Raw genomic sequence first — 27,335 nt, forward strand, 5'->3', positions numbered from 1 at the left:
AAAAAAAAAAAAAAAAAAAAAAAAAAAAAAAAGTGCTCTTTAACTCTTTCTTTCCCAGAAATGTTGAGCAGCATGTTGCCCCTAGTCTTTCCCCTGTTCAGTATGGAGACCCTGATCATGAAACAGAAATGTTCCAGATTTTGCATAAGTAAAAATGAGTTGTCTGAATTTACATTTACTTCCTGTTTTTTCCAGTCAGAAATTAATTATAAGTTCTACAGGCTTCTGAGTAAATGATTTGAAATCTAGGGGTGTATATGGGTTACAATCCCTGTTAAACACAGGCTGTTTTTTCCCCTTCATTACAAAATCTTCAGTGATCACTATTTCTTCTTCCATTTAATTAGAGTTTTGCCACAAACTTAAGTTGGAGGGAGTTCAGGTCCCAAATTCATTAAAACAATGGGAAGATTTACTCCAAGTGTGGGATGTAGTAGAAAGATGATAGGAAGCCAAGCACTCCCTTTTGCATGACAAACATGCCCTAGCTTGATGAGGTTCTTTCCTAAAGCACCCACTCAAAGTTACAAACCTGTGTATGGGATGGTGTATAYATCTCTAGGAATCATGAGCAAAGCTAATTCTAACCTTCACCTCACCGAAGTTGGTGAAGTATTTTCCATGTACTTGAATGGAGCCAGGATTTTATAGGCTCTTACTCTCTTATTTTGCAGGAGTTAATGTATATTCCACAGTAAATGTCACTGAAAATTGTTTTAGCCACCCCTCCTCCATTTTCCTGTATGATAATTGAGTTTTAAAACACTTTCCTCAACCTTCATCATCTCCATTCCCCTTTTTATATGAGAACTTGAATAAATATCCCTCCAGCATTCTGCTTAAGCAAMACCGTTCGCATCAGTTTTACACTGTATTATCATAATGCACATTAGTATGATGTCTTCCATCAGATTTTCAAACACTTAACAAATATTAATTAAATACTGCATCTCTGTGAGGTATATGAGTAATTATTTTTATAATAGCATATAAAGGAGAGAGAAGGGTGGGTTCTCACATTAGTACATAGCCTTATATTTACAGTTACTTTCTTCACAGATGTCTCGATCTGAAATAAGTTCCTAATGCAACTTTGGTAGTAGCCACAGCAGCAGGAACATTTTGTGAAGCTTAAGGCATTGCAAGATGCCTGTCACCTTTCCATGAAGTGAAAGTATGTCCTTTCACTTTTGTTGTAAATTGAAGTTATGGAACATCAGGTCAGTAGAGGAGGTAGGAGAAGAGTTTGAAACTTCAGCTCCAGCCCTGCCTTCAGTTCRTTAGAGCAGATGTGCCTAGAGTTCTCTTGTTCCATAGTTGCTTTTGTACATGGAGAAAGGGAGTTTCTGGATGTAGTATGCTGCCTTTTCCCAGACACATTTACTCTTTCTACCTGAAAATCACATTTAGGCAGATTTTGAGGACTTCACAAATTTGTCTAGGGTTTCGGATGTCTGGTAGCTTTAGGGAGCAGATACTTCTAAACTAGTTGYTGCATGTCTGGAAACTCTGGACATGACTGTGGTAAGCATACACTGCAGTCACACATTATGAAGCAGCCCAGCAGGAGTAGCTGCGTGTGTGTGCTGTGCTGCCTAGCCATGTATAGTAAATACAGAAATCTTCAGAAACAGCAGACTCACTCTGAACATGCGGTACAGCTGCTTTGACTCTGTGCAGTCAGTGCAGTGCTTTAATGAAGGAACTACACAGTTATTTGCATACAGTTTATACATCCAGGGGTTCCTAGCCATACTGCAGTTAACTGCATATGCACGCATTTTTTTTTTTCCTGCCCAGGAAATCTTCTGCAGACGTATAAGATTCCTACCCCTTAGCTTTGCCTTCTCACATCCACCCCCTTCCTAAACATTGATCAGGACCTGCTCTTGTTCCACTTCTCCCTTCTACTTCCTTTTCCCATCCTATGACATGTCCTTATGTTGAGACTGTGCTTCCCCAAAACRCACATAGACAATTTCACAGTTCCGCACAAGACAGAGGCAGCCATCCGTGATCTTCTCCCTGCCAACTCTCCTTGCTCTCGGTCATCCTGCTGCTTACCTTGCACTCGTTCTGGCATTTGTTGCATCCTTCCATTAGTCCTCCATTTAACCAAGTAGCCTGGTTGAAAAAAAAAATGTAAAGGCAGATAGTTTTGTGCTGAAATAGTGAGATAAATCAACTCTCAAGATGATAAATGATAAAGGTAAATGGTCTGAGGAGTACCTGGGCTGCTGCAGGTGGGGGAATTTTGCAGCCAGGAGGCTGGGAAAGAGAGAGAGAAACTTGTCCTCTCACTTGAGCAACAGTGACTTGTTAGCTTAGCTGCTGCGGTGTTCAGCTTCCTTCTTTCTTYTGCAGAAGACAGGCCTTACTTTGCCTCTCTCTCCCTTGTCATTTACAGCTTTGTCATTCTATTTGGGGAATTTGGGGATATTCACAGTTTTTTCCATACTTCTACAGAAGAATTGTATTTTTTTTGTAGGGTTATCGGGGATTTTCTGTATCACGGTCTTACAAGCAATTACATAAGAAGTGTCTTTAATATACTTCTGTGGCATAAAACCAGATGGGTTGTTTTGGGGGTTCTTTTTTCCTTGCCCAGCTATTCCTRTATTGGAAGCTAAAAACCACAGCTACTGTGGTGTTCAGAAACCTCCCTGCTTTTTAAACAAACCTATTGTGATCCTAAGATACCCTCAAAAAAAGTTTTGAATCCTGTCAGTTCCCCACTTCAAAGTGTCACAGGTTTCTAAATTGGACTTAAAGCTGAATACAGCTCCCATATCTTGTGGAATCTGTGCTTCAAAATTAAACAGAAATTTGAGAAGCTTCTGATGATCGCCTCAGAAAGTGTCAAGCACATGATAGCTTCTCTCCAACCCTCTGCAAAATTAATAAAACATTTAAGAAACAACAGATTTTTTCTAACTCCTTAACAGATTTGAGTTAGAGCAGAAAATCAAAACATGATCAAATGCTGATTATTCCTTCAGTATTGTTTGAGAAATGGCATAAGGCTTCAGTATATTAATAAAGGAATGAGATAGCCATCTGCCACAGTGGTAGAGTGCTGAGGATCAAAAGCACATTCTCATCTGCTTGACACACGTACCCAGTGTTCATTCATTAGTGGCATACTTTTAGCATAGGTTATAACTGTACCCATCRTACAACAAAGCCATGCCGTGAAGGCCCTTGTCCATAGGGAAGACAGAGCAGGAAAAAAAGTTAGCTTGATTAAAGCATTCTCTGCGGCTGAGAACATCATTAACTGACAGAGTTTGCTGTGAACTTTGAAAGGGTGGGAAGAATAACTGCRCACCATCATCTCTGTTTGATGGTATTGTTCAGAGTGAATGCCCCACTGATAAAGTAATTCTTGATAAAACACACTGTAGCTTTCAGAAGTCGTACGATCAAAGCACACTTGGTGGGTATGCGTTGAAGTGAAGTATCAGCGTTCTGTAGAATATGCTCAAATTAGCAGTTTGGGCTGTCCATCTGTTTTGGTGGCAGAAAGTGAAGATCTAAGGATATGTATTTTAAACCAAATACCACCCATTTTGTGTTCAGCAGAGGAAAGAGGGGCCGTCCTTTCCTGAAAGCGACAAAACCCATTGTGTTTGTCCTTATATTTATGCCACAGGGATCTCTCTAAAGACCTAAACTTTAACTGGAAAATACAAAATATTTCCCTCTTGGTTTTGTGTTTAGAGAAAATGTATTTCCTCACCCCCAGTTGAGGCAAATCCCAGTTGTAAAGAGGCTAACTGGGCAGATTCCCGGTCAGATTTGTTCCTGGCCTGGTGGTGGTGAAAAGTGGCTCAGCAATGAGTTTGGCCCTTCCTTTCCATAAAAATGAAAGTGTGTTAGCCAGTTGTGTCGGAAGTCTGCAATGTAATATGCCTGTGGATTGTACACAGCTAATCCTCTTTATACTTTGCTGACTGTAACCTGCTTAGTCTTATATGAAGTCTATTCCTTGTCTTTTCGTAAGCCTGATCCAAAGCTTGTTGAAGTCAATGGAAATAGTCCAATTTTTTTTCAGTACTTCTGGAGCAGACTATATGAGCAGCTGGTCTAATATTGAATCTTCTAGCTGGAAGACAAGGAAAATAAGCAGTACCAAACCGCATTGGACTCAGTGCTTGTATGTAAAGATACAAGTGAAAGTAATGTGAAACTTGTAAAGTCAGACTGGACAAAACACTCTGAAACATGTTGCAGAGAGCAGTCTAGGGCTAGCAGGGGAATAGGTTAGATATTTAATAATTTCTTTTCCATAGCTTTTAGTTTTCCACATATTCTGTAATGTAACAGTGCTTTTTTTCCCCYTTAGGCAAATAGCTGCCAGACAGCAGCAATGGAATGAGAACATGTGTAGTGTTTTCTTTTATCTTACATTACAAAAGAAGTATGAATACCTTGTGATATTCCAAGTATAAAATTACAGGTGTCAAATCATTTGGTACTTTAGGTGCTGTGCCAGAAAAGTAATCCAGTAAAAATAGCTGTATCCTGTCAAAACTCGGCATTTAGTACTATTATTACATTTCCTTGCTTGCTTGGCTCCAGCAGTGTAGGATTGCAGAGGACAAGTGTAAGACCAGCAAGAAACCTGCCTGGAATTGCTCAGAGTGTGGAGAGACAGGCAGATGGACAGCAGATAAACTGAAGGGCCCAGTGTTAGAATCTGCCTGGTGTGCTTTACGGTTGGTTTGAACTTCAAAATACTGCTAAGCAAAAACTATTTAATATCTCAGAGGGAAGGTCCGTTATCCAGAGGTCCCAAAGAATTAAAGGAAAGGGCGATTCATGCTTGGTTCTGGATAAGTGCATAACCARCCTTCTGTCCTAAGAAGCCTGCCATTCAGAGGGAGAAAAATATTTAGCTGGAAAGGTTAAAAAATTATTGCAATCCTGGTTACAGATGAGGGTGAAAACCAGAGACAACAGTGGCTTGTTTGCCTTAGGAAAGCCGCTCTGTGGCCAAGACCCTCTAGTTGCTATCAAATACTTTAAATGCAAGACCATCCTTGATGAGCTGAACAAGCCTGTAGAARGAAGATTGCTGCAGACTTCAGCTAAGGCAGGAGGGGTCAGAATAGGAGTTGGCACAGCACAACACCAGTTTTTATGTGAACTTCCCCTCAGTAGAGCATGAAGAGCTGCACACTTTGTGCCACTGCCGGAAATGAAGTTAATACTTTTATTGTCCACTCCACAAAAGCTGGGTCTGGAGAAAATCTATTTAGTAGATTATTTCCCTAAAGAGGGCAGCAGAATCGCTGCATTTAGTGCTTCCTTCAGGCCCCTAGAGCTGCGATGAAACCCGGACAGAGACACTGCCTGGTTTGCTAAATTGGGGCATGCTGCTTCTATCAATATGGATGTTAAGAAGCTTATTAAAGGACACAGCAGCTGACAAGTGAATCTTTAATCCTTGGAAAATCCCTTAAATTTATGATCAGTTTAAAGCAGTTCATGTAAAAAAAGAAACTTTACTCATTACTTCACATGTGTTTCCAGATCAGATATATTTGCTTTCATGATGATCATCATCGCAATGTGTTTTACTTGTAATTTTTGGAGTGCATTTTGGCTACATTGGAAAATACCCGTAAACCTAGCTCTCTTCCTCTACTTTCTTGGAAAAACATGGGAGTCATATTCATTGTTCATACTGGTATTTTAAATACTTGGCAACTAGGATGTACAAGGCTACGTAGTATACAGCTGAATAGGAGGCCAAATTCTGATATTAAGAGCCTGCAACTGTGTTAAGACATCAGAAATTATGGAGCCATGTCATGCTCTACAGTTTGTCTGTCTTGACTGAGATACAAATAAGAGGTTAACAGTCACGTTGGTTAATACACAGAAAAACTTTTAATTTGATTGCTCTTTTTTTATTTGTTAGGCACATGACCTCACCGTATGCAAATTTCTTGTGCTGAAATGAGAAAGCCCCCTTTAGGTTCCTTTTTCATGCAAGCTTCTTTTTCCTCATGGAAAGACTCTGTATCGAAAAATAAACTAGAAAGGATAAATCAGTTCCTCAGTTTCTGAAAAAAAGAACGCTACAGTAGGTCCATCAGTGAGCAAATCAAAGGCTGCTTATAGAGTGCCTCAGTATGCTGCAACATGAGCTATTTGTTCAATAGTTAACTCTAGTTAACTAAAATGACTATTCACTCAAAAAATAAGCACTCCAGCAGTGTTTGCTCTAAGGCAAATACTTGCTCTGCTACAGTCCTCTCCTGGCTCAGTTGACTGTGATCCCTCTTGCAAGTGCCCAAGTTTTTAGCCTTTGTAGTCATGAGAGTTAATTGCCACTCATTTTGTTCACTTTTCTGCATGACTGAAAGCTTTTATGTCTTTTCCATAGGGCAGAGTAGAAAGACTAGCCTGCATTAAGGGCCTGTTTCTTAGGCAATATATGATTAATAGTTGCCAAGAAGTGGTGGGCCACATGGATACTGGCAGATAGGTGGCTACACAGCTGCATTGGTAGTTACTTAGCTCGGCTGATTGAGCATAGTATTTTGGACAGTGAAGATATGCCGGTCAGGAGATGGGGCTTAGGTAAAAACTCTGGGGCTACCTGAGAAAGAGCAGCTCTGGGGGACAGCTGGGATGGACCTGCTGACCATGGGGCTGGGGATGTAGAGAGTTCAGCATAGCTGTGATATGGGGCAGGGAGTAAGGAGCCAGGGAAGAAGTTCAGAGCAGCCTAAAGCAATTTATGTAGTAACCAGCTGTGCTCAGCTCTGGCCTTTGGTATTGGGCTGGACTTTCTTTGCTTTGGGTGTGGTTGCAGTAGTAATAGAGGACCATATATTATTGCTTAGCTTTCATATTGGTCCAGGAAAACCATATTTATATCCCTGGCCAAAAACATTGTCCTCATCAAAGTGGATATTCAAATACAGTGATTTTAGAGGCTATGGCCTGCCATAGCAAGAAAAGCAGCAGAGACCACATACTTTTACCATCTCTATTTTCTGGAGTTTTTTACTTGATTTTTTTTTAATTTCCACTTAAATAAGCAACAGCAAAGAACCTTTCACTGTGTGCTAAGATATTCTCAAGTGCTCTTGTTTCCAAGGGTGACTTTGCTGAGGGCAGCAATGCAGTCTCCGAACAGAGTTCTTACGTGTCCCAGTTACAGATGTACTTCCAGCGCTGCTGACAGCTTGATTTGTGAAAGAAAAAAGGACAAAGTACCAAAACAAAAACAAAACTCAACCCACAGCCTATGCAAGAGAGAAGAAACACAGACTTGTTGTGCTACAGCGGAAGAGTGTCAAACAGAAATAACATTTCAAAGGAAGAAAACTAGTCTTCATGTACATGATAAAAATCCTTTTACAAGAATAAGTCACATAGTTTTAACTATTTTTATACTTTATAAGTTTCCTGTTTTATACCTGTGGGATAAGTCTGTGTAGCTGGAGGCCAGTTTTAACCGTGAACCATTGAAATCTACTGACCTGTGGTTTGGTACAGAGCTGGCCATTGTTTATTTTTTTCCCCTGCTTTGAAATAAGGGATAGCTGGGAAATCTACACACACACACACACACACACACACACACACACCCAAAAAGTCACATAACTGATTGTAACTAGTCGTGTTTTACTTTAGCTGCCTGGTTCTGCAAAGTAACCAGATATTGAGAGGAGAATGTTGCTTAATTAAGCAGATTTCAGAAACTCACCATGATGCTTTTATACTGGACCAGACAGAGACTAGAACAACATTAAATGCACGTGTAATTCCAGAGCTGTTTCATTCTGGTTTGATACTAAGCAGCAGTTGCAGAGAGGGCYGGACGGGGCTGTTCTGCTATTGAACAAACAATTTTATTTCTAAAGCAAAGTCTCATGGCAGTGCACTGCTGGGCTCATGATTCATAAAGCTGGTCAAGTGCTGAAGGGAGCTGTGTCTTGATTTGCAGCTTATAAAAACACGAGTTTGCTAATAAATGCCTTCTTGAGAATTATAGTCCAACACATTCTTAAAAGCGGAGTTCATGGCTTTGTCTGGAGCCCTCGCCTCCAGTGACTACTGCATACTCTACCTCTATGATAGATGAGGCAGCTTCCTCCTAGCCACTTAGTTATATCACCATTACATAGAGAAAAGAATTAGGATGGCTCAGTCTGGAGGGGTAAAGCAAACAGCAAATCATTGCCATTGATGGAATGAACTTTCTTTAAGTGTATTCTCAAGTTATTCTGAGTAACTCTTCCTCAAAGGGGCCCATCTCCCCTTCTTAWTGTGGGGAATTTCTACTTTAAATTTAGTCTTGTGAGGAAAAATATATTTTCTGTTCTGCAATGGAACGGATCAAACTTTTAAATTGCTGCGTGCAGTTCTAGCAGGAAGAGCTGAGATCTGCAGAGAACAGGTTGGAGCCGAGTGCACCGGAGAGCGAGCCACCACAGTGATCAAACAGCATGTGACCACCAAAATGGTTATACTTTAAAATAAGTGCTACAAAACAAAAATGCTACAAAAAATAATAAGTGGTATAAAAAAGTGGTACAGGTGAGCAGATGTCTTTTGGTAAGGATTAACGGTGACATGGAGGAACTGACTTTACAGAAATAATAATCAAGGAAGCATTGGTACACAGTGTACAACTTTTCCTAAAGTCAGCCAAATAGTTTGGGGGATGTACATCTATTATGTGCTGAGTGTAGGAATCTGTCTTTGAAAATTTAGGAAAGACAGTCCTTTTAAATACTTTRTCCAATTCCCTTATTCCTTTCCAATTCCCTTATCAGAATGAGTTAGAAATGTTTTCTTTTCTTAGTATGTTTGTTATGTGTATGTGTGTATCCCATTAGTAACAGTGAGCATTGAGTGTATATATACATCAGGGATGGAATAGACTGTAAAATTTCCTTGCCATCTGCACAAAGATGAGACCAGCTGGATGGTGATGATGAAGTCTTAGTGTGAGGCAAAAGATTTGTTTCTCAATTGGCAAACTTTTTTGAAAATAAGAAGTTTCTGGTGAATGATTTGCTCTGTTCCAAATGCAAGATTCAGGTTTTCTGAATTTTCCATTCAAGTTCGTAACAGTTTTGTCAGAACATCACATAGACTGAGCATAACAAAGTTACAGTATGACAAAATGTTTTCATGTTTAGTCCTAGTTCACAAGAGGATTTCTTACCCTCCACAGAAGAGAGCTACTTGTCACCGTGGGCTGAAGCTGCAGAGAGCCCATATTCAGTGGCAGCATCTGTGTCACCRGAAGCTCTGCCCATCATTGAGAAGCACGAGGCAACAGCAAGACCACAGGCAGCGGTAGGRTGGCAAATCTGTAGATGAAAGAATACAAATTTGATTGCAGTATTTCTTATGCTGTTACTGAAGTTCAGCCAATCGAATTTATGTTGAGCAAAATCCAGAGCCTGATGGAGCCAGTGGGAGTTCTGCCATCAGCTTCCCTGGGGGCTGGGATTTTGCTCATTCTTTAAATTAGTAGTATCTTCACAGGAGCATATGGGAACAAATGCAAAGGTTCTGAATTGAAGGAACCAGTAAGCAGTTTTATACATTTACTTTGTTACACAGGTAAAAGCTTAGACAGCAAAACCCATCTGCCAGGCCTTCAACACATCTCTGTAAAACCTGTGTTAGAGTCACAGCATTCTTTCTTATTTTATTTATGGCTCTGGCTGGCTGAATGAGTGCATCTGGAGCTCAGATGCCTTATGCCCTTATTGTAAATTAGTTAACTTGAAAAACTGCACACTGTGTCAGATCTTTGCAGTGGAAATGCCAGGCTGTGTATCTGAGGTGCTTTTGTGTGTGTGTATGTTTTTTTACATGAAAAGGCTGTTGAACTTTATGCATAAACACTGTTTTCTGTCTCTTTTTTTCCTCCCTCTTTTGTTACAGACTGTGGACTAGCATTGAATATTCAGGGAAAGCTCCCCAGAGAGATTAGGGACACGGACAGATTTTAAACAGGGCCTTAATGCATGGACACGAAAGGACAAACATTCTAGTGGGAATACTAATGCAAATGCCTTGCTTTTGAGTCAAAATACATTAAACAGCTGCTTACATGCTAAGGATTCTTTTAAAATCCTCACRGAAAGGAAATTATAAAATGTATATATATAGAGAGATTTGCTATTTCCTTAGCATAGTAGCCAAAGAGTACTTTCTCTTAAAGCATGCAACACTATCAAGTGTCTGTACTGAAGAGCATCTATTTTTCTCATTCTGTGGGGCTCAGAATTCCAGATACTGCTGGAACYTATTTCAGATATCAGTTGTCAGTGTCTTTCCTGTCGCATTATAGGAACTAAGACCTAACAGCAGTAGGAATTAGAGACTTTGACTTGAGTAAACTACTGTTATCTTAAGTTACTCTGATATTAATTRTACAGTTGCAGAAAACATTCTGTTGCTATTTCAAGAAACCTGTGTTAAAAGATATCCAGTGAGATTATTGCATGGAGAAGCAGTAGCAGTATGTATATCTGGGCCAGCCCAGCTGCTCAGTGACTAAACTGAAATGGCAAAACAGAAATGGAGTGYACTATAAAAACTGACATCCTAGATCGGTCACCATTTCAAACTGAGTTACATAATCAGAAAGCGGCAATATCAAAGTCACAGTGGTGCTTTAATCAGCACGCAGTGGTATTTATCATTAAAGCATGTGCATGTTAAAGGAATGTTTGACAGGTTAAAAATAAATGTAATGAAAGTTAGAAAAATATTTCAAGAGCCTCAGGTTTCCTCCAGTTGCTGAAAYAAATATATTGCTGTGTCACTGCCTTATGGAACCTTAAATCTGACTCCTCACTGCTGTGTCCCAGTTTCTAAAATGAAAACAAGTTATCATTTGTGATGTGTAACAGCAGCTTCCATATAAAACTTACATCATTTAAGTTCCCACTGTAGACCACATTTCMTTACTAGTGCAGTTCATATGGTCCATTAATCCCGGTAGTATGCCTTTGTTGCCACCATCTCATTTTATAATAATCCCTAAAAAAAAAGCTGCCAATAAAATGAGATTCTTTGSTTTAGGTGTGTTTGCAGCTGCTGCAAGTGTTTGATGGCTTCAGTTTCCCCAGACTCCAGAAGTACCAACATTTCTTATGCTGCATCTCAGTTGGGAGCGGAAGAACTGGTCTCCAGTGAGGAAKGGTTCAGCGCCGCCCTCCCTAGCCTGTAGTTTTTCACAGCTACCACCTTTCTGCCTCCTCCCCTTATCTGTTCCTTTTGGCTTCTTTTCGCTTTCTAACAATTCAGACATCCTTCTCCAGCCTCACCACCTTTCCTGGTCTGCTGCTCCTAATTGTGCTCTTTAAATCAGTCTTTGGAGATGGCTTCTCTGTGTCCTTGAAAGTTGTCACTGAAGTTATTCTGCTGGCCTGGTTCAGAGACATTTTGTTGTCCACATCCTGTTTGCYGCTTTGGCTCCCATTCTGCAGCTTTAACACGTAGGTTGAGCTCAGTTGCCACTCGCTGAATATGTAATTTTGGGTTCTTTCAAGGCTGAAATGGCCTCCCTAACCCTGGGCTCGCTCTCGGTGATGGCTGTGGTATAACCCACACTCAACAGTTTGTGGTTTGGATTTTAAAGCGAACAATTCCCTCTGAGAACACGACTGCTGCTGACATAAATGGCAAGGCTGCAAGATGTCTGTGTTAATCCATGGCCACTAAATTTAATCTGACAGCAAGACCGGTCAGACAGACCCCTCTCGGCAGACAAGTGCTTATTGAAATTCGTATCTTGTGAACCCCTGAGACAGCTCCACTGGTGTTAATGCCGGTCCCCTCATGTGCTCCTGCCCTCCTTCCCTGGCCCCCAAAACCTCTTTCCTCGCTCTACTTTGGATGTGCTTGGCTATTTCACAAGAAGAAGTGCTGGAGGGCGGGGAACATTAGCTAGTAATACATTTGAAGGATGAGCTATGCGGAAATCTTAAATCCGGCTTGCAGTTGTTGCGCGTTTCCCTGTGTGAGTTATTTGCTACATAAATATGGATTAAAAAGGAGGGGAGGAATGAAATAAAGGCACTTTTGCCTTACTGCTTCCTCCCCACGGAGGGAGGACACGGGTGTGTGAGTCCAGCAGGTGGCAGCGACGGCCTGAGCCTGGCGGCGCCTCTGCCGCCCTGGGCAGGGCAGCCCAAAGCGGCYTCGGCATCACCGCGCCGGGAAGCCGGGCCCGAAACCTTCCTCTGCAGCCCGCAAAGCAACCTGTGCTCCCCGGGTGCAGCCGTGGACCTCCGAGCCCGCGGGGGGCTGCTGTTAGTGCTCCAGCGACAGAGTTGTCACGCAGCCCGRGAAAGGAAGAAGGCAGCTGAAAGAAATGTTCTCAAGTAACGTTTGTGTTTCTGATYAGTAAAAGGGGAGGTGGTGCTTCGTCTCCGTTTGGGAGGAATTTCTGTAGSTGTGAATGATGGTGCGAAAGTACAGTTTTTGTCCCATAACCTGAGGCTTTCTACAAAATTTCCAGCTGAGGTGGCACCAAGAGGAGACCTCTTGGTGCTGGGGAAGTACCAACTCAATGCCGAGCAATGAGGCCATTTCTGTGCAAAAGGAAGTGGGTAAAATTTGCAAGTGCCTTTGAGGAGCCAGAAAAGTTAGGCTTTTCTGTAAGTGAGGCTCTAGCTTTTTTTTCTCCTTTCTTTTTTTCTTTTTTCCCTTTTTTCCTTTTTTTTCTTTTTTTTCTTTTTTTTTTCTTTTTTTTTCCTTGAGATGCTTTCACCTCAAGAAGCATCCCGTGCATAGATTTCTTAACGTAGGCAATGGTAGTTCAACTTCTGAAACTACAGGTATCCGTGCTGGGTTTTTGGCACATCCATCCTTCCCTCTTTGCTGACCCTATTTCCCCATGCTAGCATTACTGCTCTTGGCCGCAAAACCTCTTTTCGCACCTCTTTTCTCCACCTCATCTCACCTCAGCAGGAGCCCAATCCAGGCTCGGGTGCCTGCCCTGCCAAGCCAGCGGCTGCCGTGCGGAGGGAAAGGCAGACGGACCCGGCCGGCTGCCGCCTGATGCAGGGGGACAACTGCTGCGCCCAGGCCAGCCCCCCGGCCTCCAGCTGCTGCCCTCCGCTGCTGCCACCACAGCCGTTGATTCGTGAGCTCCAGCAGGCAGCAGGAGATATTGGGGCACAAGCAGCGGGCTGTCTGCTGAAAGTGGTGATCACTTCTGGGGAAAGAAAAAATCCAGAATAACCACCRAACTCCCAAAGCTCTCTTCTTTGTTGGGTCTTTTGCACTATTAATTTGCATACAGTGGCAGAAAATAGAAAACAAAGAGGCTGTAATAAACTCCTGATATGTGGACACAGTGTGTTTACTATGTGTCTGTAGTTTTAATGATGCACTGAGAGCACCCTTGTTCTTTATAGACAGATATGCACTGAGTGGCTAAATGTAACTGGCTTTAAAATCTAGATAATTAAGTCAATTTACCTTTTAAAAAATGTTTTACCGCCAAAGAGGAAATGCACAGGTTGAAAATAAAGAGTAGAGAAAGTATTCAGAGCTGTGCAGCTAACTTTGTGACCAGCAGTCTCTTTTCTCCCACGTGTTTATCTCCTGTTGATAAAACCTGGCATATGCAGGAAGGCAAAATGTGAAACTGAACAAGAGAGTTACTTCTGTTCCTTCTCATTTCTGTCCTTGTGTCCTTTGCTTTCTAAACAGTCACTATGCTATACAGTGTCAGCGGCTGGGCTGGGCCTCTCATATTTTTCTTCTTTTTGTTCTGTTCTGTTGCTGATTTACACCACTTACGATAGATTCCTTATCACCTGCTCCCTGCAAGGCAAACTGCAGGGCTGCTTCCTTCTGTAGCAGCTGTGCTGGAGAACTGCTGATGAGGAACAAAATGCGAGTTACTGAGCAATCATTTGGAGACCGGCTATTAAAAAAAAAAAAATCCAGCTAATTAGAGCTTAGAGGAAGAGGTAACACTGTGCAAAAACAGCAGAAGGTAGGCCCTTCAAATCCCATACACTCCCTATAAATAGCTATAATTAACCCCATAGTGTTTACTTTATTAATTAAAATTTAATTAATGTTTTCTGTCCTTGACAATCATCTTTGAGGTGGTCAAGAAAACATAGTGGCAGCTAGGCTTCCTTAGAGCAGCCGTAACATTCAGGAAGACAGTTGCACCTCTGATATAACAGAATTAAAACTMATGACTAAATAGCAGGCGAAAAGCGGAGGGTGGGAGACTATGCAGGCCCACAGCCTTCCCCTACACAGACAGGCAGTGCTAAACTTCCAGGCACCATCCTAGAATTTTTCAAAGCAGTGTGTCCAGCACTTGGTTGGGTTATTTGAAAGTGCAAGAGGAATAGTGAGAAAACGAATGCCATTGCTAGTCATTTGCCCATACCAGCTGAGGACTGCTATACAGCACCATGCTTTGCTCTGTTTTGGGCAAAGCTTGATGCTTTGCCTTAGTGGAGTGAGCTGAGCAGAGGCAGCGCTCCTGAACTTGACAGGCCCCAGCAAAGTAGCATAGTTATTGCTAAAAATGGTATGTCTGCACAAGCAGTTTGGCACACTCCTGTTTTGCTCTGGGACCAGGTTTCCTGATCAGTCATGCTGCACATGGCAGTTAAGCGTCTGAGCTTTCTTCCACAACAGATTAACTGGTAGTCGCAAGGGGAAACCTCAGTGTAGTCAACAGTGTGGTTCACTCTAGGATCTATTCCACACAGACAGGATAGATGTGGAAGACATCAAGTGTAGTTACTTCCAGTCAGGACAGTCCTTCAGCATTATTCCAGGTTAGGCTASAGTGTTATGTGAGCCCTCCCTCATCATTTTTTCCTAGAATACAAAACAAGTATTTCTGACATTGTAATGTTTTTGATCCACCACTGTGCTGCTGGGCTGTAGCATACACCTTTCATTATTCTGTATATTTTGAACTTTTTCAGTTCAAAATTCAGTTCAGAAATCTTTTTCAGAACACCATGCCCATCCACAGAAAATAACAACTGTTGACCACAGGATCTCCAGAGAAGACCTGAGCTGAGTACTATGCAGCGTGGCTGCAGCCGGTCTGCTCAGTAAGATGTGAATTAGCAGTATGGATGTGAGCCATTCTGCAAAAACTAGCATGTGGGTAAGGATTTACACTACAGACCTCCTGAGAATGACCATGAGGTAAAGAAGGTCTGTTATTCCCCATTTAACAGAAGGGCAAAGACTGAATCAGCAAGAGAATGTACAGAGAGGATGTTGAAACCAGATCTCTCAGATTGTGGGGAAAAAGCTCTCAGTACAGAACTGTTAGATAAAAACAAGTGGAGAGAGGATGGGATTCAAGTGATATCATCACCACCATCTTCTTGTCTTCTCTCCTCTCCTCTGGGTGAAACATGATGGGTCAGGCATGTTTCTGATACACCTAGTGGATCAGGCCCTTCTGGTAATGAAGTGACATGCAATTTCTCAATCCCAGGGAAGCAGGCACCAAGCTGTTTAATGCTATGAGCTCAGAAGTGCTTCTGAGCACACCCAGAAGCAGAACTGGAGGTTCCTGGTGAGCGTCAGCATCAGGATGAGTGTCGCAATCTGAAGTCTCTTTAGGCTCTCGGCTTCAGTATGTAGCTGCAGCTTTAGGACCATCACAGACATTGATTTGCCCTTATGGTCTGTCCTGTGGTCACACAACCTCATGAGCTACATCTCCCACCAGTTGTGTGCTCCCAGGCATGGCCAACACTGAGGGGTYGAAGCAGTTCCCCGCTCCCATGAGAGAAGAAGCACCTCTGACACATTACAAAGGTGCTTGCATAGTGCTGTCCCCAGCTCACCAGCAGTGAGGTCAGAACATGGAGATGAAAATGGTCAATGTCCATTGCATGCTGCACACGTTATGAAACAAGTCTGATCTGCTCTTACAGTGTTGATAATTCTAGATTGATTTCAGTAGAAGTGAAGGAGATGGGTGCTCAGAATCACTGCCGTCTTAATACTAAGGTAAAAGTCAAAATGAGGACAGTAACTGTCCAACAATTTTTTGCCTATTGCAAGGCTCTAGTAACATCCTAGGTCTGCATATTTCATGTAGCTCTTTCTTTAATCTGGTAAATGATCTTTACTGATTTTTTTTTAAAAGTACTTCCCTCACCTTTCAAAAATTCACTAGCTTCTCTGCTTTTACCAAAAGAAGAATAAGAAGAGAGGCAAAAAAACCCTAGGCAACTCTCTGCTAAGTTTTGAATTTGACATTCAGAACAACAAATACATCCAAACAATCTCTGCTTAGTCATTTGTACTAACCTGCAATTAAAAGGCTCAGCATTTGTTCTCATCTCTTTCTGAAATTACGTTTTCCAGTTCCTAGGCCCTGGCCTCAGGCAGTGGATTTTTGAAGCAATCATGCCTTGATAATTAATGTTTAAAGATGAATGTTGCAACTTTTAACACAGTGTGTTGCTGAATAAACATCCAGCAGTCCCTTGCAACGAAAAAAAATACAAGGTTTTTACTGGAAACTGCAGGTTTTGCAGACATTGTCCGCAGAGCTCCCAGCTGAAATGTTTAATTGCTCCTTCCTGTATGTTCATGGATGTGGGACACTACCATGCTTTAAAAAAGACAAAGAAAATAAATACCACATCTAATCTGTCAGTTCTTTGTGCCACTGACTCACCACCCCAGAAAGTTTGCTGGGAACAGCTAGCTCATACCAAGAKGGAGGAGACAAAACTTTGACAAATGATCTCTAGTAATAACACAATCAATGTAAATTTGAGTTTTTGTAAAAGGGCTGGAGGAGGCAGGGGAGAGAGAAGAGGGAAAAGGTGAAAATGGAAGAGCAGGGAGAAGAGCATCGTCAGAAGCTCCCTTCGCCCTCCTGTCCTTCGTTTGTCCCTAGCCTGCATTTTCTTTGTAGATGTCATGACTTCCTTCTTCCCGTTACTAACCCACCTTGGTTGCACCTGTGATCTCAACCTCTCTTCCACAGGGCTTGTGTGTGGTGCTGGGTGTTCCTCAACTGCATATCTGACTTCCTTCTGGCTGCACTTTTGGTGCTTAGAAATTAAAGCACTGTATCATCCCTTTCMGAAAGAAATCTGTAGTACCAGGACAGGCAGGTGGGAAAAATCTGCAATTTTAGCATTTCAGAGAAGGTAATGGGTGGTCAGGATTGAGATTGCCTGCGTACTTTAGGCGTCTGACTTAGGCATTGCAATCCTGATTCAGCCCTTTTGGCAGACACACCTCGTACCTAACATTTCCTAATTGGTTGGCGCAAGGCAGCTGCCTGTTCACTTGAGACTCCTGAGCCAGGTGATGAAGAGTTGGAAAGATGCTCACACTATCTTGTGTGTGGTTTCTGTAAGTAGGGATGAGGAGGATCRCACTGTGGTGGCCATGGGAGGGGGCTAGATGTGCCAGGGATCCCATATTGCAGCTCCTGGTTCTCTGTAGCTTCCTCTTCCTCTCTGATCTCCATCTGACCTCTGAGTGCTGTTTTACGTATGCTGGGGCCTTTCCTGGTCCAGCRGGAGCCAATGGCAAAATTCTCCAGCCAGATTAGCTGGAACACAAGCACAGTTCTACTTTGGGCTAGTTTTCTTCTGTTCTGTTCTTTTCTACCTTCCAGAAAAGAGAAAGAACTTCCTGATCTGACGCATAACTGGCAGGTCTGCAAACCGAGTTCAGAGTGGGTGCTCTGGGCTTTGCTACTCATTGATAGTTTTTCTGCTCAAAATAAACCAAAGCCCAAAGAGCTCCTGGAAGAGCTCCACATATCTGATTCTGCAATTAAGTATGAAAACAACTTCCCAAATAATCTTGCCTTTGTGGAAGTGAAGTTCAGGCTCTAAGGAAAATGAAGAGAAACATTCAGCGCTAGTCATACTCACTTGGGTAATAGGCAAGTTTCTGCCTGTGTTCACCTCTAGTATTCATTATGTATGTATGTACTAGCGACTTCCTAAGCAGTAATCCCAGMTGAATAATAAATGAAGTATCGCCTTCTGCTTTAATAATTTCCTGTTCTTTTAGCATTGTTTATGTACCATCAACAGCACGCTGTTAACTGGGTGCCCAGCGCTTGGCCATTTTACTATCCRTTGCTGTAGTTAGCTGCCCTCATTCCTGATATTGAAAGGATTAAGCTAACTTTTACATGTTTTTGATTTGGACTGCAGTGGTTATGAATCTTTTCTTGGTTTATGGACCCACTTAAAAATTTTCCGTAAAGGTGCAGATGTTCATGCTGAATTTAAGCTTGCTTAGAATAGCTCACTCTTTTTCTGCTGCTTTTCACAAATCCCTTAAAAACCTGTGGTCCACAGAGCACTACTGCAGGATACAGGACRCTTTGGTTATGTTTCAAGTTAAACATGACACAAATTGTTTGGCATTTTGCTGAACTGAAGTCTTACTGGGTCCCATGAAATGGAAAATGATCTAGGAGCAAAAACACTATGTTTTTCAAGAARTGCTTAATCCTAAACAGATCGTGCAAATAGAATGTAATACAGAATCTTGTGCAGTTAATGAAAAGATTTTGTTTGACCTCAGTGGGCTCTCAAACAGGGCAAGAACATTTGCTTGCTATTGCTAGCAGCATTCATTCAGTAGCGTTTCCCTTACCAGCCTGGGAATTTGTTTTCCTTCTCTATTGTTTATGTAGAAAAACTGAAACCACTCAAGGAGATCATATGAGGACCACTGTGTTGAGAAGTGTGGAGTGCTTTTGAATAGATCTCCATGTTCAGCCATTTAGCTTTGGTCAAGAGAAACAGCATCATCAGGCTTTCTAGCTGCTGCCCTGAATCAGGGCATATTAGTCTCCAGCACACCCTGTCTTCCTGAAGCAAGAGCCTGCAAAGGAATTAACGTAAGCAAACAAAAAGCAACCGTGTCACATGCCAGCTCACTGTGTGTGTGTGTGTGTGTGTGTGTGTCTGTGTGTGTGTGTGTGTGAATGTGCATGCCGCTGGGGATGTATATTAAGGCTTTCTAAGTTTATATGTCTTAGGTGGCAAGTGTTTACCTTTCCTTTTCTCCTAGGCTCCACTCCCATCTACTCAAAATCCTGACCCCAGATTTAACACGTCATTCTTAACGCTGCCTACTTTGAAGTTTATGGACATGCACTGGGCAGACTCCCAACAGCTTTGTCTTTGGACTAGGTGTGCACTGGTACATTTTATCTAGAGGACACTTTGAAAGACATGCACCTGTTGACTTCTRAGGCCATTTCATAAGGTCCATGGTTTGTAAGGAGCAAGCAAAGACCCAGAGCTATTTGCTCAGGGCACAGTTGCCTATGTATCAGAAATGAGAGTAAAATCTAGGGCTCTGACTTTCTACTCCCACCAGAGCAAATGAATTTGCAGTCTTTCTTTTTGTTTTCTCTCTTCCTCTTTCTCTTCCCTACATCTTCACTGTTGGATACAAAATGGCCARTGTAATTTATGCTCCTTTATTTGTGCTGAAACCAGCAATGAGTGCTGTTGGTTTTCCTGAAGGAAAACCTTTCTCTCAAGGTGCCATGTGCTGTGATTTTTTCGCTGGGAGCATGGGGTGGGGAAAAAAAGTTTCAACAGTGACCCTTTTGCTATTTAACCTTTCCTTAAAATGCCAGCAACTGAGTTCCCACAAAGGCAAACAACAAATATTGAAAGAGGAATGTGAGAGCATTATGGAAGAGTAAAGCAAGAAAAGGGGATCTGCTCAGACAAGTTTCTCAGGGAAGGTGATGTAATATTTACTGTAGAAAATACTAGCAGTTGACATAACTTACTCTCTTTTTAAGTAGCTGTTGCTGGCAGCAAACTGGGAGAAACAAAACCTACAGGCAGGAATACAGTTGAGCAAATTGTTTTCTCCAATAGAAWTACAGTAGATAAAGCTTTGTTTTCAAAAGATGTCATTGAGGTTTAAATGAATAGTCCCCTATTAATTAAGGCAGAGAAACCAGTAGATGGAAGTCTCATTTCTCTTGGGGCCATTTATGGTGATATTGTAATGTTAAATTTTATGCTTTGAGAGTGCTCAAGAGGTTGCTGTTGGGATACCATGGTACACAGTTCTGTTACAAGCTTGCAGGGCTGTTCCTGTTTCAGCAAGGAGTGAACAAACATTTTAAGAGCTATCTTGAAAAGTATCTGGTTTTATATTGACTGACTCACAGATTTAAGCCTGGTTTCCTAARGAAATAAGATTGAAAGGACAGTTCTCTGTGTGTGAGTTTGTACATCCATGTGTGTATGTGGATGTGGAATCTCCTTGCCTGCTACAGCCAGATGTGACAGAGAGACACAGGGTCTTCAAGATATTGAAAATATTACAAATTTTGTGGGAGTAGGTGGTTGGATAATACAGAAGGTCCCTCTTGATATTCTCCATATGAGAGAGGCCGCAGGGAACTATGCTCTCAGTTGACCTTGGAGAACCCATGAGGACCAAATCTAGAGAATAACTTTTTTTTTTTTTTTAATTCCATTCCTCCATAGAGCCTTCTAGTTTAAAAATCTTGGATGCAGCATTAAATATTTTATCTTTAAAAACATTAGCTCCTGTACTGTGTTCCTCCTGCAACGTGTACAGCAAAATGCTGTTTGTACAGAAATGGATGCTATTAGAAGAATGAATGTATTACATTCAGGTAAGCTAGTTCATAAAAAGTGTATAAACTGGTAAACAGGAAGTCACATTACTGTAGATTTATTCTCTATTGCAAATACAGGAAGTTTTGCATAGGAAAAATGTTTATTATGAAAATTGTGTTTAGGATTCTAGGATTCATCTAGGGTTCATTCTAGGACTGAAATACATAATAATTTATTTTTAAAAAATATTGCTGTCATTGTTGAGACAGTTGGTAGATGTGGTTCCATGCAAAAGAGTGTATGATTATTTTCATAAAGATGTGAGTGAGCTCACCTCAGGTTGGACAAAGCTGCAGGAGATCATTACGTTGGCAGCTCCCTAATGTTTTTGATTGGATTACTGCCATGTCAGAATGTCACAYGCTAATTTCATGCTTTACTGTAAATTGATTAGAAGTAAAATATAGGCAGTAGGACTGACAGCACTACATATTGTCTTGGAGTGGGAAGGCAAGTGGCTCTGTTGAGTCTGTGAGAATTGTTTGAATGTTCTTTATTTCTCTCAGTACCTGCCCAGTCCTTTGCCTCTTTACTTTTGGTCTAGATGTAGTCTAGATAAGAGCTCTCACAAGAGCTTTTTAGCTGGATTGAGGCTACCAAGGGACAGCAATCTTGAACTGCTTTACAGGAGTGGCATCAAAAAGCCTATAGTTATGCCATGTTGCTGTACAGGATAAATAACGTTCCCAGCTTCATCGGCTGCCTAAAAGTTAAGCTATAGATACTGAACTTCAAGCTGAATATGCTAAGTTAGGTCTCAGAAGTCTGCTTCCACTGCATGACTGAGTTTAAAATAGTTATAGTAATCAGCCTATCTTAAAATTATTTTAAATCAGACCAGGAAAAAATCGCTAGAGCATAGTGCCTTGTAGCTGACATTTGTATTGCCGATTCTCTCCCTGTTGCACTGCAGCTACAGATGATGGGGGTCTTGCTAGGACACCTTCACGCTGTATTGACATTGAGCTGCATTTCCTGAAATCCCTCAGTTACAGCAATGCTGAGGTCAGAAAAGTGCAGTGGATCATTGGAAAAGCCCTGTCTACTGGCAAAAATCCTTCTTGCTTCCTGGCCATGGCAAAAGCTCAAGACTTCTTTGTGCAACCTTTTAGCACAATTTTTATAATTTACATCATTAACTAGGAAACACAGAAAACTCCTCTGAAGCTAGCCAGTTACTTAAGAGATAAAGTGGCACTCTAGTTTTTTTGCTAGAGAAGAAGAACAAAATCGGGAAATATGCATCCCTTTCCCATTCCCACATTACTGCCATCCATACTTAYACTTCTTTTTATAAAAGCCCAGTTGTAGCTTGAAAAGCTCATGTCAGAAACAAAACTATCATCTAAAATGCACATGATACATTTCTTCTTTAAGAGCCTGAGTACAGCTGCTAAAAGTCTGAGAATAGTTGCTACTCTCATTTGAATTTCTTCCGCTCCCTGCCCCCAAACAAGGTGACATTTTTAGCTTCAAATTGTATGGCAGGAAGCACATTAAACATCAAGTCTGCAAGAAATGGGAAACAACGTGATGGGGCTGCAGCTCTAGGGGTTGCAGACAGCATACTTTGTATTAAAATTCAGCCACTTTTTTGCTCTAAAGCATGAACGATCCATCAACAAGCTACTTGAAATCCATTTTCTGGGTGATGGAATGCATGCTGCCTAGTTTGCTTCCTATTAGGTTATTAACACTTTCTGCATCTGTAACTGCTGGTTACTGAAGGAAGGGCTTCTCTTCCTACCAGAACCCTGGGACTAATTAAAACATTGCCATTAATGTTTAATGAGCAAGTTGTTACTGACACCAGTAAACCCACTTAAACTCTCAGTCCTGTAAAGCACAAATGGCACATTCTGAATCACAGCTAATAAGCTGATTTGAGGAGAAATGCAGTCAGCAGAGCATAGCTTGTTGCCTAAGTTAAAAATGAGTGGTTGCTTTCTTCTTACTTTCCCCACCGGTCTGTGATATTGTATATGTGAGCCAGTATTCATCGCTCAGCAAGGCACCCAGACCTTGCAGGGCCAGTTCTTTCTTCCAGTAAGACCTTTGCATCATAAAAACGCCCAGACAAAACATCCCCCGGGGAAAATCCTGTGCTTGTAGGAACTTCCAAGCCAGGCCATAACAGCATTGCTAGCTCAGCCGCTTGTCCTGGGTCCAGGAGAGTGGCCTGGTAGAATGGAGCATTCAGCACAAACTGAGAAGAATAAAAAAGACATCTGAGGCTGCAGCTAATGGGTCGGAAAATACAGGGCAGRAAAAGAGAAAATTCTGCCCCTGTCCTGCACCATCCTTGGGCAGAGGAACAGATCTGATAAATCTTAGCTCTGTGTTTATTAGCCAGTTTTGCAATCTTCTTGATTGTACATCTGACAATAAGCTATCCGATCCATTTGTCTCTGGTGTTGTCTCTGGTACCATGTTCTACCTTGCTTAAAATGATCAGATCTACACTGAACAAGTGTTACATGAGGAGAAAAGGGTTCAGAGACTATGGGTCCTCACTGCTGATGTTAAAAAGGTTAAAATAAAATTATTTTCTGGCCATTTCACATTTCACAGATTTACAGAGGGAATGGTAAGAGAAGTGAGCAGTGCATTTTATTCCAAATATTTTATATAACTAAGATTAAATACACATCTGAACACTGTCACTTTGAGGTACATTCCTAATCTGTTTTTGCTTTTGCTTATAGTGGTATAAATCAAGAATAACTCTGTTGAAGTCAGCAAAGTCATTACCTTACACAAAACTCAAAAAAGAGAACAGGTCTGTGCTTTCTATCCATACAACCAGTCCCATTCAATTCAGTACAAATACAGCAAACTCATAAGTATAGTGGAAGAACAGAGCCAATTGGTAAATTTGTGCCCCAAATTCAGTACAGTTCTCGAGCTAAATTTTCATCTGAGCAAGCTTGAACACTGCAGCACTAAATCTGCTTTTCCTGCAGCGTAATCTAGTTTCTTTTTTCCCACAAGGAATTTTATTTTCCTTTTTGTAAATAGAGACCACATGAGATTCATGTTTTGACTTAGGAAAAACCTCGAAGACCATGGCTTATATATATTAAAAAAAAAATAGATCTTAAAAACAATAACCCACAAACCTCTGTTCTGAAGTTAAGTGCAGTTTTTAGGTCTATCAGCATTTTTGATTCCCTACCAGTTTTCTGTATACTGGAAAAAACACGGCCTTAAAGAGGCAAGACAGCTGTGATAAGGTATTAAAAAAAAAAGTTAGCTAGTAAAGTAATTTTTCCATTATGAAGGTGGCTTGTCATAYGTTAGTGAAGTGAATTAGTCACACAGCACACCTTTCACCACCTCAAAAGACTTGGATTATGGGCTCGCTTTCCCAAATGTAACAGAAACAGCTCTGCATATTCCTCCAATAAGAGGAATTTACACTCCTTTTTTGCACACACATTGCTATCACTTTATGTGTATACACTGCTATCACTCCACAGTTTCTGATTATGTTTTATTYGTATGCAATCATAAATCACTCACAAGACAGTCCTTGGCCGAAAACTAACCRGACCAGTTCATATTTTTGGAGTGAGCTATTCAATTTGCACAGCTCTCCAGATTAAAATGTTTCTTGTAGTGATCTAAAAAAGTCTACGTATGTGGCATTTAACAGGGAAAGGTGACATCATGCCATTTTAGGAGGTGTGCATTTAGGGAAGGGAGGAAGACAGCATGGTGAGGAAGGAAAGACCCATTTGAATGTATTTGTTCTTGACCCACTCAACAGAACAAGGTGAGCTGAGCAGTACTCCATTCATCTTGTGATGCGATGCTCTGCCAGTGAGGAAAAGAGGCTCCTCACTGTCTGGAGTCTCTCTTCACTCAGGAATAGCAAATTTTAGAGAGGCTAAAAGTGCTTTCCAACACCTTGCAGCACTGGAAGGTGCTGCCACCCAAGCAAACACAGAGAGTTTGCGGTGGGAAGGAATAAAATGTGTGTAGGGTCAGGATGGGTGTGCTTACATCTGGCAAATGAAGAGGAGCAAAGCAGGTGTTCAGGTGCTATGTATTGCTTCTGCTTCAGTCACTACAAGTAATGTTCTCAACCCTTTTGTGTCAGGGAGGGGGTGTGACACAGCTAGTAAATATACTTGAAGTATCACCCAATGACTTTTGTTTTGTGTCAGTGGCATTGGGACCTCGGGAGGGATGCTGAGAATTACCATGAAAGGACTTGTCATGTACAAAAGCAAACTAGAGAATTTTGGATGCCTGAATTTTATGACATTTATTTTCAGTGCAGACTGTTGAGGCAATGGTGGTTTTGGGRGTTATAAACATTTCTTCAGACTGATTCACTAAGTCATTCTCCTGCATAAGATAGAAATAAGTATGTGAAGGGGTGCTAAGGGCCAGGAGCTTTGCAATGCCATGGCTGGTGCTGCAAGCTGCAATGCTTAGTTCTGGGCATAGACAAGAGTCTCAAACTATGGGGCTGCACTATGATCACATTGGGGGGAAGACATGCTAAGAAATGAGCAATATGGATTTAATGCAGTGTTGGGCAATAGAAAAAGTGAGAAGACTAGTTAAGTAAGGGCTCAGCACTGCCTTTTCTCAGGACTTCATATTCTTGGAGCAGTTTCCCATCAGCAGGAATAGGAAGATGGCAAGACAAATTGCTAATTTTTTTTTTTAAGTCTGTTTAGCAAAAGGGCAGGATAGTGGAGGTTGAAGCTTTCATTAACTTTAACTCTGTAATGCTAACCCAAGTTCAAGCAAAGGTGCAGTACTTTCAAACCAGACCTGGCACACTAAGGCAACAATAACAAGCAAGATGCAAAAGTGCAACTGTAGCTGTAATGTAGAAGTGGCGAGTCTATGCCTCTGCCATACTGAAAATACTGTGTCTTGCCAAGTTGTGAAGATGGCATTTTTTCAAGACAGCCCAATTATCAAACAATAACACCTTCATCTTCTGAGGGTGCCCTTAGAAGTTCCTTAGAGAAGGAGCTCTTTTAACATCTTGTGCTAATCTACCTCTGACTCTAATAAATACAAGTGTGTGCAGCTGGAAAGCTCTACACTAAAGTGCCTAGTTTCTTTAATGTAAACCTCAGAGAAGCCCTACTAGAGTTAATGTTGTTTTGCCCAAGCATATGCAAGTGTATTGCAGAAGGCACTATGCAAATAATGTTCACAGAGTTTATAATTTCCTGTTGAAACAGCAAAGCAAAGAAGGTCATTGATTTAAAGCAGAGAATACAAATGATTTCCTGCCCACAAAGCTGCCAAATGCTTGGAGTTATTGATTTTTTTTCCTCCCTGCTGCTAACCAAACACTTCTGGTCCTGTCATAGGCATCATCAGCTTATTGACTAAGTAAACATACCCCATTAAGTTGAAAATTTTAAAAATAATAGAAAATTATTGTGGCTTTAGTAGCAAAACATCTACAGTCAAAAAAAAARGGGGGGGGGGAACAGGAATTGTTTTATTCCTGAAGTTAATTWACTTTTATGTAGATTCAAGCTTCTGGAGTTTGGATTTGTACCCAAAAGAGAGGGAGTGGAACAAATTGAAAGAAGACTGAAAAAAACACTTTCCTACTGATGCCAAAAGGGGGGGGGCACAGAGAAATGGATACTTGAAAAACAAATATTGCAAAATAGAGATTGAAAGGGTAAAAAGATGCGACAGCAGCATGGTAAAGGCATGTGTTTGTTTATGTATTTATTTATGGCAGCAGGAGGTCTCTGCTCTTGTCTAATATTTTTTTTTTTTTTGAGCCAGTGCTGAGCACAGCTGAYGCCTGGCCTTAGAACATGTCATTTTGAAGATCGCACGTACAGTATTAATAAATGTAGAACAATACTTGCTGTCAAGTTGGTTACAAGGCAGTAGTTCACTGAAGGGGGTCTGACAATGTCAAAAAGCATTAGACCAGGGCCAGCAAACGCTTTGTACGCTACAGCTGAACCCAAAAGATGAATTGATGCCCTGGATCTGACTTTAAGGCATCTGTCTGCTCTACAGAGCACATGTTTGTTTGAAAAAGCAGAGAAACAAGTTGCTTTTCTCTCTTCCTTCAACCATCTGCCATAGCTCCAAAGGCAAGGAGCAAGACGTGGCAGAGCAAATTGCAGCATGGTGTAAGCAGATAGAGACGCATTGCCGATGGAAAAGTCTTCAGAAGTAGGRGAGCACACTCAGAATGTGCTCAGAAGAAGCTTCTCCTCCAGAGGAGCATGGCTTCGCTGGCAGAAAGCCAGGCCAGAAGAGATGGCCCCATCGGGGAACCTCTGCCAGGCTGGGACACCTGGGATGGGGCTTCCTTTCCCCAGCTCTCCGCTGCAGATGAGACTGCTAGCTTTCCTTGCAGAGAGCTTCGTGACCCCATGGTGAAAAGCTGTGTGGCAGCTAGCTATTAGGGAAGAGGCCCTGGGAGGAAGTAAACAAGCAGATTACAAAGTGATGAAAAATAAGTGTATCAGCCTTCTCCGGGGACTTGCAAGAAGGTGTGACCATTTCCTCCACCCCCTCACTCTCATGCCTGTTGTCTGAAGAATACTATTAAGGCAGGTAGTCACAGATTATTAATGACCTGTTAACAGCTTCTTTAATTCTCTAATAAGTGCCAGCTGTGGCTGCTATAATTATTCTGCTAATCCTAAAACACACCCTATGCCT

At 41.6% G+C, this 27,335-nt stretch overlaps 1 protein-coding gene across 4 annotated transcripts in view; it reads left to right on the forward strand.

Moving 5' to 3' along the window:
- COA1 (cytochrome c oxidase assembly factor 1) overlaps positions 1-27,335 on the forward strand; it is a 222,686-nt gene that overhangs the window by 177,641 nt on the left and 17,710 nt on the right. Inside the window, exons 2-3 of one of the 4 annotated variants that reach the window (XM_085320238.1) lie at positions 9,168-9,327; positions 18,680-18,886. The exons of 2 other annotated variants lie outside the window; for them this stretch is intronic. The gene's annotated coding sequence lies outside the window, so the exon portion shown is untranslated. The remainder of the gene's footprint in view (positions 1-9,167; positions 9,328-18,679; positions 18,887-27,335) is intronic. One more of the 4 variants, XM_085320239.1, reaches the window with a different exon arrangement.

This window comes from Rhea americana, unplaced genomic scaffold (assembly GCF_003343005.1).
Source record: "Rhea americana isolate MKP2758 unplaced genomic scaffold, rheAme1 scaffold_62, whole genome shotgun sequence".
Lineage (NCBI taxonomy): Eukaryota > Metazoa > Chordata > Aves > Rheiformes > Rheidae > Rhea > Rhea americana.